Source organism: Leptonychotes weddellii, chromosome 4, assembly GCF_054177405.1.
Source record: "Leptonychotes weddellii isolate Sample4059 chromosome 4, ASM5417740v2, whole genome shotgun sequence".
Classification (NCBI taxonomy): domain Eukaryota; kingdom Metazoa; phylum Chordata; class Mammalia; order Carnivora; family Phocidae; genus Leptonychotes; species Leptonychotes weddellii.
The window spans coordinates 82,125,464-82,134,336 of NC_138372.1; the positions used below are offsets into that span (position 1 = coordinate 82,125,464).

General features: G+C 37.6%; 1 long non-coding RNA gene across 1 annotated transcript in view; it reads left to right on the forward strand.

The window, feature by feature from the left end:
- LOC145720847 (uncharacterized) overlaps positions 1-8,499 on the forward strand; it is a 26,538-nt gene extending 18,039 nt beyond the window's left edge. Inside the window, exon 2 of the long non-coding RNA XR_014144066.1 lies at positions 2,310-8,499. This is a non-coding gene — a long non-coding RNA (uncharacterized LOC145720847). The remainder of the gene's footprint in view (positions 1-2,309) is intronic.
- Positions 8,500-8,873: the final 374 nt, after the last annotated feature.

Here is an 8,873-nt window from a genome sequence, read left to right on the forward strand (position 1 = left end):
GACAATGGTGATTTTAAATGGACTTTAAATCAGTGCTATTAAGAGAAGAAATAGCCAATTGCCTATGTCAGAGATAACACGGTAGCCATTTTTCAACTTCAGATGTGAGCTTCAGTGAGCTATCATTTCCTCACATTTATAATATGGCCAATAACTGAAATTATATCTCTACTTTTAGCTGAAATTTCTATAATTTCAACTTTTTGTTGAACATGTTGCTGTTCTCTCCACATAAAAATGCTCAGAGAACAATTAGCTATCATCATAAGACTACATCAAGGTTCGTTTTGTTTTGTTTTGTTTAGCTATGTAGGTCTAGCCACTACTACAATGTTCAAATTAGGCTCATGCTTCCCTCTGTTAAAGAAGATAAAGAATGATTCATGTGCTTATTGCCTTCGGAAATGTTGGGTGAAAGAAAAATAAGCATTTTTGCCAGTGTAGTAATCTATACACTCAGAATAACTGCTACAGATAAATGGGCTTTGAAATGGGGAGTGATAGCCTTCCCATCATTAAGTAGGCCTGTAGGAGACCTTACCTTCAGCCTTCTCATTTAATGTAATAAGGAGTCTTTTTAAGGACTTGTCAGGGGACATAATGGCAGATGAAACATAGCTCCAACTATGTTATAGTAGGCAGACTGAAGCCATGAGTCATCCAGTATGCTGGGAGGTGGAGAGGTGTGTGCCACATTCAGGCAAGATTATCCAGACGAAATGCAGGTGAGGTTATGAGAATTGAGAATTAAAACCTTGCATGATGTTTTTTTTATGTAGGATTCAAATAAAATAGGAGGTAAATGAAAGCCAACATAATTTCCATGTATTTTACGATGCAGCACAGTTGAGGGTGAGGAATGGAGTGGGGGATCTTTTACTTGGCCTCAGGAAACCTGGATTACAGTTCTAGGTCTTCCAATAAATTGAAATGTGATCTTGGGAAAGGCTGACATAAATAATGTTTTGAAGGCATTTTAAATTATAACATTGTATCATTCTTGATAACTAAAAGAAACCACCATTGTTCATCTTTTGTCCAGTGTCATAGCTATTCCTGTTCTATATCTGTCTAGAAGGTCAAATGCTGAGTCTAAATTAGGGCATCTCCCAAAGACAAACAGCACGGGGCATATTCAGTATCAGCTTATTCAGGACTCACCAAAGGCATGATCTGAAGTTTTTCCTCTGACTAAGCCCTGGGTGCAGACTTTAAAACTGTTCTCTATTTTCAGGTCTCTTTATTTAATGTTTTATGGAATCTGGAAACTGTAGAGAAGAGGGAATCGCTTTTCTTTGTCAGTCAACATGATGCCATGACAACCAGTTGAGATGTGAAAGATTGTCAAATCAACAATTGTTTTGTCTACATGATGCCAAATAACAACCAGTTTGATTGATTTGTTTTTTTAAGTGTATATTTCTTCAGATGTTGAAGCATGTAGATACAAGCCTTTAAATAATCATACTTTTTATTTTCTGCACGGGGAAGAAACCAATTTCAAACATATTATCTCATTTTTATTCTGATTTTCCCAACAACCTGTTAACTATCAACAGAGCAGGTATTATTGTATTTGTTTTACAAATCAAGATTACCAGTGGGATTTACATAGCATAAGCCTAACTATCCCAATTAATTTGCTCCATTTTTTTCTAAGTAGAACTGAAGGAACTACAATGTTCTGTACATCAAATAATAGTGTGTACATTTAGCCTGGCCCAAATAAAATGTTCAGTAAACAGCGTTCAATTCGAGTCTTTTATTTTCCATCATCCACAGGAGAGCCTCCACTTTCCTGCTGGATTTTTGCCCTCCCATGTATCTATTGGCATATGTTGAAGACCTTCATCATCCTGAATAGCCTGGGTGCTGGAAAAGGAGAGTGGTTTTCCATTTAGCATCCAGGTTTACCTCCTTTACTTCATAATAAAATAGTTCCCCCCTTAAATATATGAACCCCTGGTTCAGTTTCAATATACTAAGTCTACCGAAATGTCCTAATTAACACTGTAAAGATACCGAGGCTTAGGAAAGTAATTTGGTCAAGATCACTTGATGGTAAGTGTTCTAATCAAGTCATGAATCCATGTCTATATCACTCCAAAGGCTATTCTTTCAACCACTTCTTCAAATGTTTTTTTCATATTTTATGTCAAATCCCAAAACCTGGTGGTTATCCTGGAGCTTCCCATCCATTGCTCCAGTGGTTTTCTGTACCCCTAGGTAGGGTAGATACCAAATAGAAAAGGCAACTATTGCTCAACTTTAACTATTAAATTTGATCTTTTATTTTATCTTATCCCTAGATGCTGTGTTCTTAAAAGCCAAGTATTATTGAGTAGGAAAACGGTTTTCTTTATGCTTTGGGGCCCTATTAAAATAGCAAGCGCTGGCCCTGAATTCTTGAGTTGTGGATGGAGAGAACCTGCCATCTGGACCAGCCTAACCTGTGATCTATTTATTCCCTCATTCAACAGACTTTATTGAGTGTCAACTATGAACAAGATAGACTCATGGAACTTCATGGAACTTGCAACCCAGCAGATGGTTCAGATATTGATTCAGTAATAAGGAGTGTGATGCGCAGAAATGCAGGGTGCTGTCAGGGACATTTAACAGAGAGTGAACTTGGTCTGGAGCCCAGAGAAAGCTATTCACCAGAAGTGACAAGATATTTATGCTGCAACCTGAAGTGTGACTATGAGTTAGCAGGAGGAGAACAGATTCAGGCAGCTGGAAAGACATATTCAAAGACTGTGATGGTTCGTTTTGTGTGTCAGCTTGGCTAGATGATAGTTCTCAGGTATTCAATTAAATACTAATCTAGGTGTTGCTGTGAAGGTATTTTGTATAGGTGGTTACATCTACTATTAGTTGATTTTAGGTAAAGGAGATTTTCATAATATGGGTAAGCCTCATAAAATCAGTTGAAAGGCCTTAAGATCAAAACTGAGGTTTCCTTGAGGAAGAAGAAATTTTATTTGTGGCCTGAAGCTTCGCCTCCTGCTTTAGAGTTTCCAGCCTGCTTGATTCTACAAATTTCAGACTTTAGAACCCCACATCATTCACACACACACAGAGTACAATTGTTCTTTTTTCCTCAAAAGTGTATGTGTGTGTGTGGTGTATATACTTTCCTCATGTATATATACCAAGTGAGAGAGAGAGAGAAAGAAAGAGAGAGAGAGAGAGGAAAAAATCCTGACTAATTTAGATGTTGGTATCAGGAAAGGAAGTGGTGTGCTGCTGTGACAAATACCTTAAATACGGAAGTAGCTTTGGAATTGGGGAATGGGTAGAGATAGAAGAATTCTAAGGCACATGATAGAAAAAGCCTAGATTGTCTTGACGAGACTGTTAGTGAAAGTTTGGAAGTTAAAGGTGAAGTCTCAAAAGGAAATGAGGCACATGTTATTGAACACTGTAGGAAAGGGGATACTTGTCATAAAGTGGCAGAGAACTTGACTGACTTGTAGTCTACAATTGTGTTGAAGGCACAATATTTAGCAAGGATATTTCCAAGTATAGGGTGGAAGATATGGCCTTTCTCCTTGATGATTTTATTAAAATGCAAGTGGCAAGAAGTCCATTGAGGAAGAAACTATTACTCAAAAAGAAGCCAACACTTGATGATTTGGAAGGTTATCAGTCTATCCAGTTTGTAAAGGATGATAAAACCAAGAAAACTGTTGAAAAAGCATGCTCTGGACAGGGACTAAGAATGTGGCCGAGCAACTTTTTGTTAAAGAGATTAGGTATGTGACTGATGGATCCAATCAACCATCTCAACAGAAGCCAGGTATAGTGATGGAGTTACCCAGGAAGGATCTGTGGAGAATCATTTTGTCTAATGCTTGGATCACCTTGACCTATAGGGGAGGCCCCAAAGGATTTTGAGAATGTCATACCAGCAGAAACATTTCCATCTTGGACAGAAAGGAACAGAAAAGAGCAGAAGCTGGATGAAATGAAATGAATGAAGGTTGTTGTACTCCCAGAATTCTACAGGCAGGAAACAGGTTGATAGAGTTATCCAGCTGCAAACATCTGCTACAATTCAAGATAAAGGAAGAATGACAGAAGGTGAGGAAGCTACCAGTGAGGGCACAGAGGGTAAGGGAACCACCACATGTATCCTTCAAAAACACCTGCTAGCATTCCTCTTATTGGGGGTCACCATAGCCACAATCTACAAGCAACTGTCTCCGCCTGTAATTTGTGCTGCTTTTGGTTATTTATTTTTATACAATTACTTATTCCTCTTGTTCCACCTTGTTTTGACATACTCTAGGGAAGCACACTCTATTTATATTACAGGTAGTGGGGGTTTACCAAGGTGACATAATCTGCCTAGACTCCAGTTTTCATTTTTTCAGTTCCTAAAGAAAAACCTCCCAATGATTTTCTATAATTTGACCAGTCAAATTCTGAACTCCCATTGTGTTTTTTAAGATGATAGAGAATCATAGATAGAGATAATGTTGTGTGTCTTGATTCCCACTACTTTCTATTGCTTAACGTGAAATATCTGAGTCTGGGCTCTTTTAGCTTCCCTACATGTTCCATTCTCAAGCCCATCTCTGTTCCTTTAGTCACTGGATCACCCCTGGCCTGACGCTCTCTATACCTTCCCTCACCCCTCTCTACCCATTCAATTCCTACTCATGTTTCATGGCTGCCTCGTTTTCCAAAATCTTCCCAGATGGCTAGAACCTACCTAGCCCTTCTCTTTTACACTGCACTTAGAGTCAATACCAAAATTTTATTTTGTAATTTTTGATGTATAACTTTTTACAAGCTTTGGTTTGTAATTTATATCTAATTGTTTGAGGTGTTTGACACTCATCTCTTTATTAAGGATACCACAAGCTACTTGAGGATGTTGATTATATCTTATATTTTTACAAACATCAAAACACAGGGAATAAAGCAAACAAGTGTTATAAAAGCTATCAAAATTATGATTGAGAGCTCTAAGGCAACTGAAAGCATTACTGAATCAGCAGGGAGTCTTCTTCCAAACATCACTGGCCCATCTCTGTGAACCCCAAAGTGCAATTCTCTTCAGGCATCATGATCATTCAGGATGGTGTTTACATACAACTCCCCAAGGATTCTGTAGTGAGGCCTTGACATCTATATTTTTACCAAGCCAATCAGGTATTTCCGAAAGTTGGAGGACAATCTTGTAAGAAATATTGCTGTAAGGGTTAGTAATGAAACTAGATGTCCTGGGATGCAAGACTTGTCAAGAAGAAGAGAAAATCAGGCTGTGGCCAGACCCTTGGAGAATCCCACTCCCTGTAGGTCTTGGGCTGAAACCTTGCCTTCAAACTCTCTAACGCTTTCTAATTCCTCACTCAGCAATCCAACCTTAAACTTACTATGTTCTAGTAAGTCTTCTATACACACACTAGCTCTTTTAAATATAATAAAAATGCATGAGATAGAATCCCTTTACTCTCCCTGTGTTTCAAGTGAAGAAACTCAAGCACAGAGGGCTATGTAACCTGCCCAAGGCCATGGACTAGGTATGTAGCAGGGCTGAAAATCAAACCCAGGCCATCTGGCTCCAGAATCTGTACTTTTAATCACTATAACCACTATAAAACCACCACCGTGTTTTGCCTCATGGGCTCCACATTTTGGATTTACTACATGTTTTTCCTACCCGCTAATGTCAATAAAATAAAAAAAAGTAAGTACTCGATATCTAGTATGCGTAAGATACCATGATAGGTACTAGGAATGCAACCTAGAATAGGACTCCATCTATCCTGGCCTTCAAGAAACCTACATTATAATGAAGAATGCAGGCAAGTAAAACAACATATGAGCAAATGTATTGATAAGCATTATAATAGGGGCATGAACAAGATACTATTGGAGTACAAAGGAGGGGAACCTATTTTAGTCTTGGGAGCTGGAAAGATGACCCAGAGGAAAGGTCATGTGAGCCGAGATCTGAAAGAGCTCCTGTAAGCAAGCTAAGGTAATGGGCTCACAGCGCTGGCAGCGTTTAGCAGAGGGTGGCCATCGGAGAGTATTACAGTCAAAGGTAAGGGCACATACAAAACACATTAGGACATTCCAGAAAGTGTAAGTAGTTCACTATAGATACAAGAAGGTACATGGTAACAGATGAATGAAAGAGGAAAGCTCTCACAAATCTTTTCTTGATTTCTCCATTTTAACCGCTGACCTTACGAGGTCTACTCAAACTCATGATTATTCTAAATGTTCAGTGGTTCGGTTTGAAGTTTACTTGACCCACGAAATAGGATTAATTGAATCCTAGTAGCTCAGCAGAGCTCACCTTAGACTCTTTTCCTGAATTTAACATGTGCCAATTGATCAGTTAGCCTAATAAATGAATAGCTCATTTCTAAGCATTTCTAGGCATGTGACTCAACATAATCTTCTCCAAACAACAAAAACATCAAAGAGGATTCAGAACTTTACGTGTAAATAAATCCAATAAAAGAAAGCTTAATCTAGTACTTGAAAACTTGAATAATTTTTGTCAGTTGTTTAAACACTTCTAATTTATAGTTAGGGACCTAAATTTCCATCTTCATTAACAAGCACAGGGCAATAAAGATGGATCACTATATTAATAAAACAGAATTATTATGTGTTATTTATTCAGGGCAGCAATTAAAATCAGACTGAGAAGATTAAGCACTCTAGCATGCTGTAATTTATGTCAAAGTAATGTCCTACTTTGAAATCAGATTCTGGCTTAAACAATGAAGTAGAACATATATTCAAAACAGCAAAGGGGGATGGGAAAATGAAAAACCAGCTTTATGTAGAATATTGAAAATCTTGTGACCAATTTAAAAGAGAGATCACTTGAGGAATATAATCTGAGACAAAGGAAGGTTAATGATGGCTCATTCTCTCCTTCTTAATCCTCCATATTTAGTCAATGTCATTTCAAAAACTGCTTTCATAAGAGCAAGTAGGGTAAAGTGTTTCAAATGTCCTCTGAGTACTCTAATGCTCTATCTGGCCCTGACACTCTGAGTCACTACCTAGAGAAACACAAAGAAAACATTTCAGTCTATTTAGAGATGTTTAGTTCATAAAGGAAGAATCTTCCACAATCAAACTGGCTTAAAAAGGAAAGCTAGTGCTAGGAACATCCTGAGCCTTACTCCTACTGCACTTATCCCTATTAAAACTATAAAGTAGCTCTTTGAAATAATTCTGAGAATAAATGAACAAGATGGATTCTTGTAATGTTTCTGAGACCTGATTTTGAAAAATGCTTTAAGGCTGTAATTTTTAATCTGGGGCCCCACCAAGACGTGTGCAGCAATATATTAGGGGAAAATGATAGCCAGAGATATAAATCTGTTGCATCATCCTGGAGAACCAATTTCACTAAAGAATTTTGGAGATAAGTTTTGATTTTTTTTTTTTTTACACTTAAGAGGTTTTGTCACACCCACATACAACCAAAATTACTTTTTGGGTGTGAGCCTAGAAAGTAGAAGTTTTCATGGGCTGCAAATGACTGTCAAGTTTTACACTTTTATGTTATGAGGAAACCCAAGATACTAGTATTACAGTTGAATTAAAGAGAATGGGTCTTCAATGGAAGACAGATTTTGGGGTTGCCCTAGTCTTCAGGATTGGTGTTTTTTTGTTTTTTGTTTTTCAGAGCTGGAATTTGCCATATTTTCCTGAGTCTTTTTTTTTTTAATTACACGCACAAGTCATTGACTCACCAAAATTATCTTAATATCCTGTCACAAATGTGTTCATATATATATAATATATATAATATATATATATAGATTTTCTAAACTATATGACCACCATTTTCCCATGTTGTAGAAGAATGAAAAATTCTGGAGTTTGACACGTGATCTTAGTCTCATGTTGCTTTTGCATTTTAAAAGTTTAGAGATTTAAAAAATTTTTTTTTTTTTTTTTTTTGCAGTGAGGAAGGCTTGAGGTTCAAAGTTTGAAGAAAACTTCTCTGAATCTCAAGTTTTCTTATCTTTAAAATGGGGATAGTAACTGCCCTGAGATTTCACACAAATATAATGTATATGCATGTAGGTACTTTTAAATCTATAGATCACTAAATGCATGTCAAGAGATCCTGTTTCTATTGTATGATCACATTAATTGTCTCATATCACCTACCCCCACATACATCAAAATACAAAATAAACTGTACGAATACAAATGCAAAATACAAACAGTAAAATAGTTTGCGAACATATAATTAATATTTCCTAAATACCTTAATGCACAGGGCATGAAGGACTTGATCATCATTAACAGTGACCAGCACAATATCTGACACAGCAAACAGTTAAAAAAATGGAAAATATGTTGAATATCATATCTGTCCAGTTCCAGTCAGAAAATATAAGTCACCAGCTATTTTAACCATGTTGCACTGAAGAACTGAAAGTGTAGAAAACAAACATTACCATATCAGGGAAGTAGCAATTGCAAAAGTAGCTATCTTCCAAAGGGAAGAGGTTAGTGACTTAAACTTAGGAGCTGGAGAAGAGCTCACACTCAGACCTCTAAAGATGAAGAGATGTTGGCTGAAGCATCTCCAAGCTTAGGATAGGGGAGGGAGATCTCTTCTTCCTCCAGCTCTCCAGTCTCTCTCCGGAACCCTGTATTAGCTTAGCCCAACATAGAGCAAGCTGGGAGCTGGCAGAGCAGGAATGTTGTGAGCAGAATTCCAGCACCAGCATCACAGCCCAGAGCGTGGAAGGGCAGGTTTGTAGCTCACACAATAGCACTGCGCCCAGCTCAAACACTGGAATGGCAAACTAGATGAAAGAATATAAAGGGACGGGGCGCCTGGGTGGCTCAGTTGGTTAAGCGACTGCCTT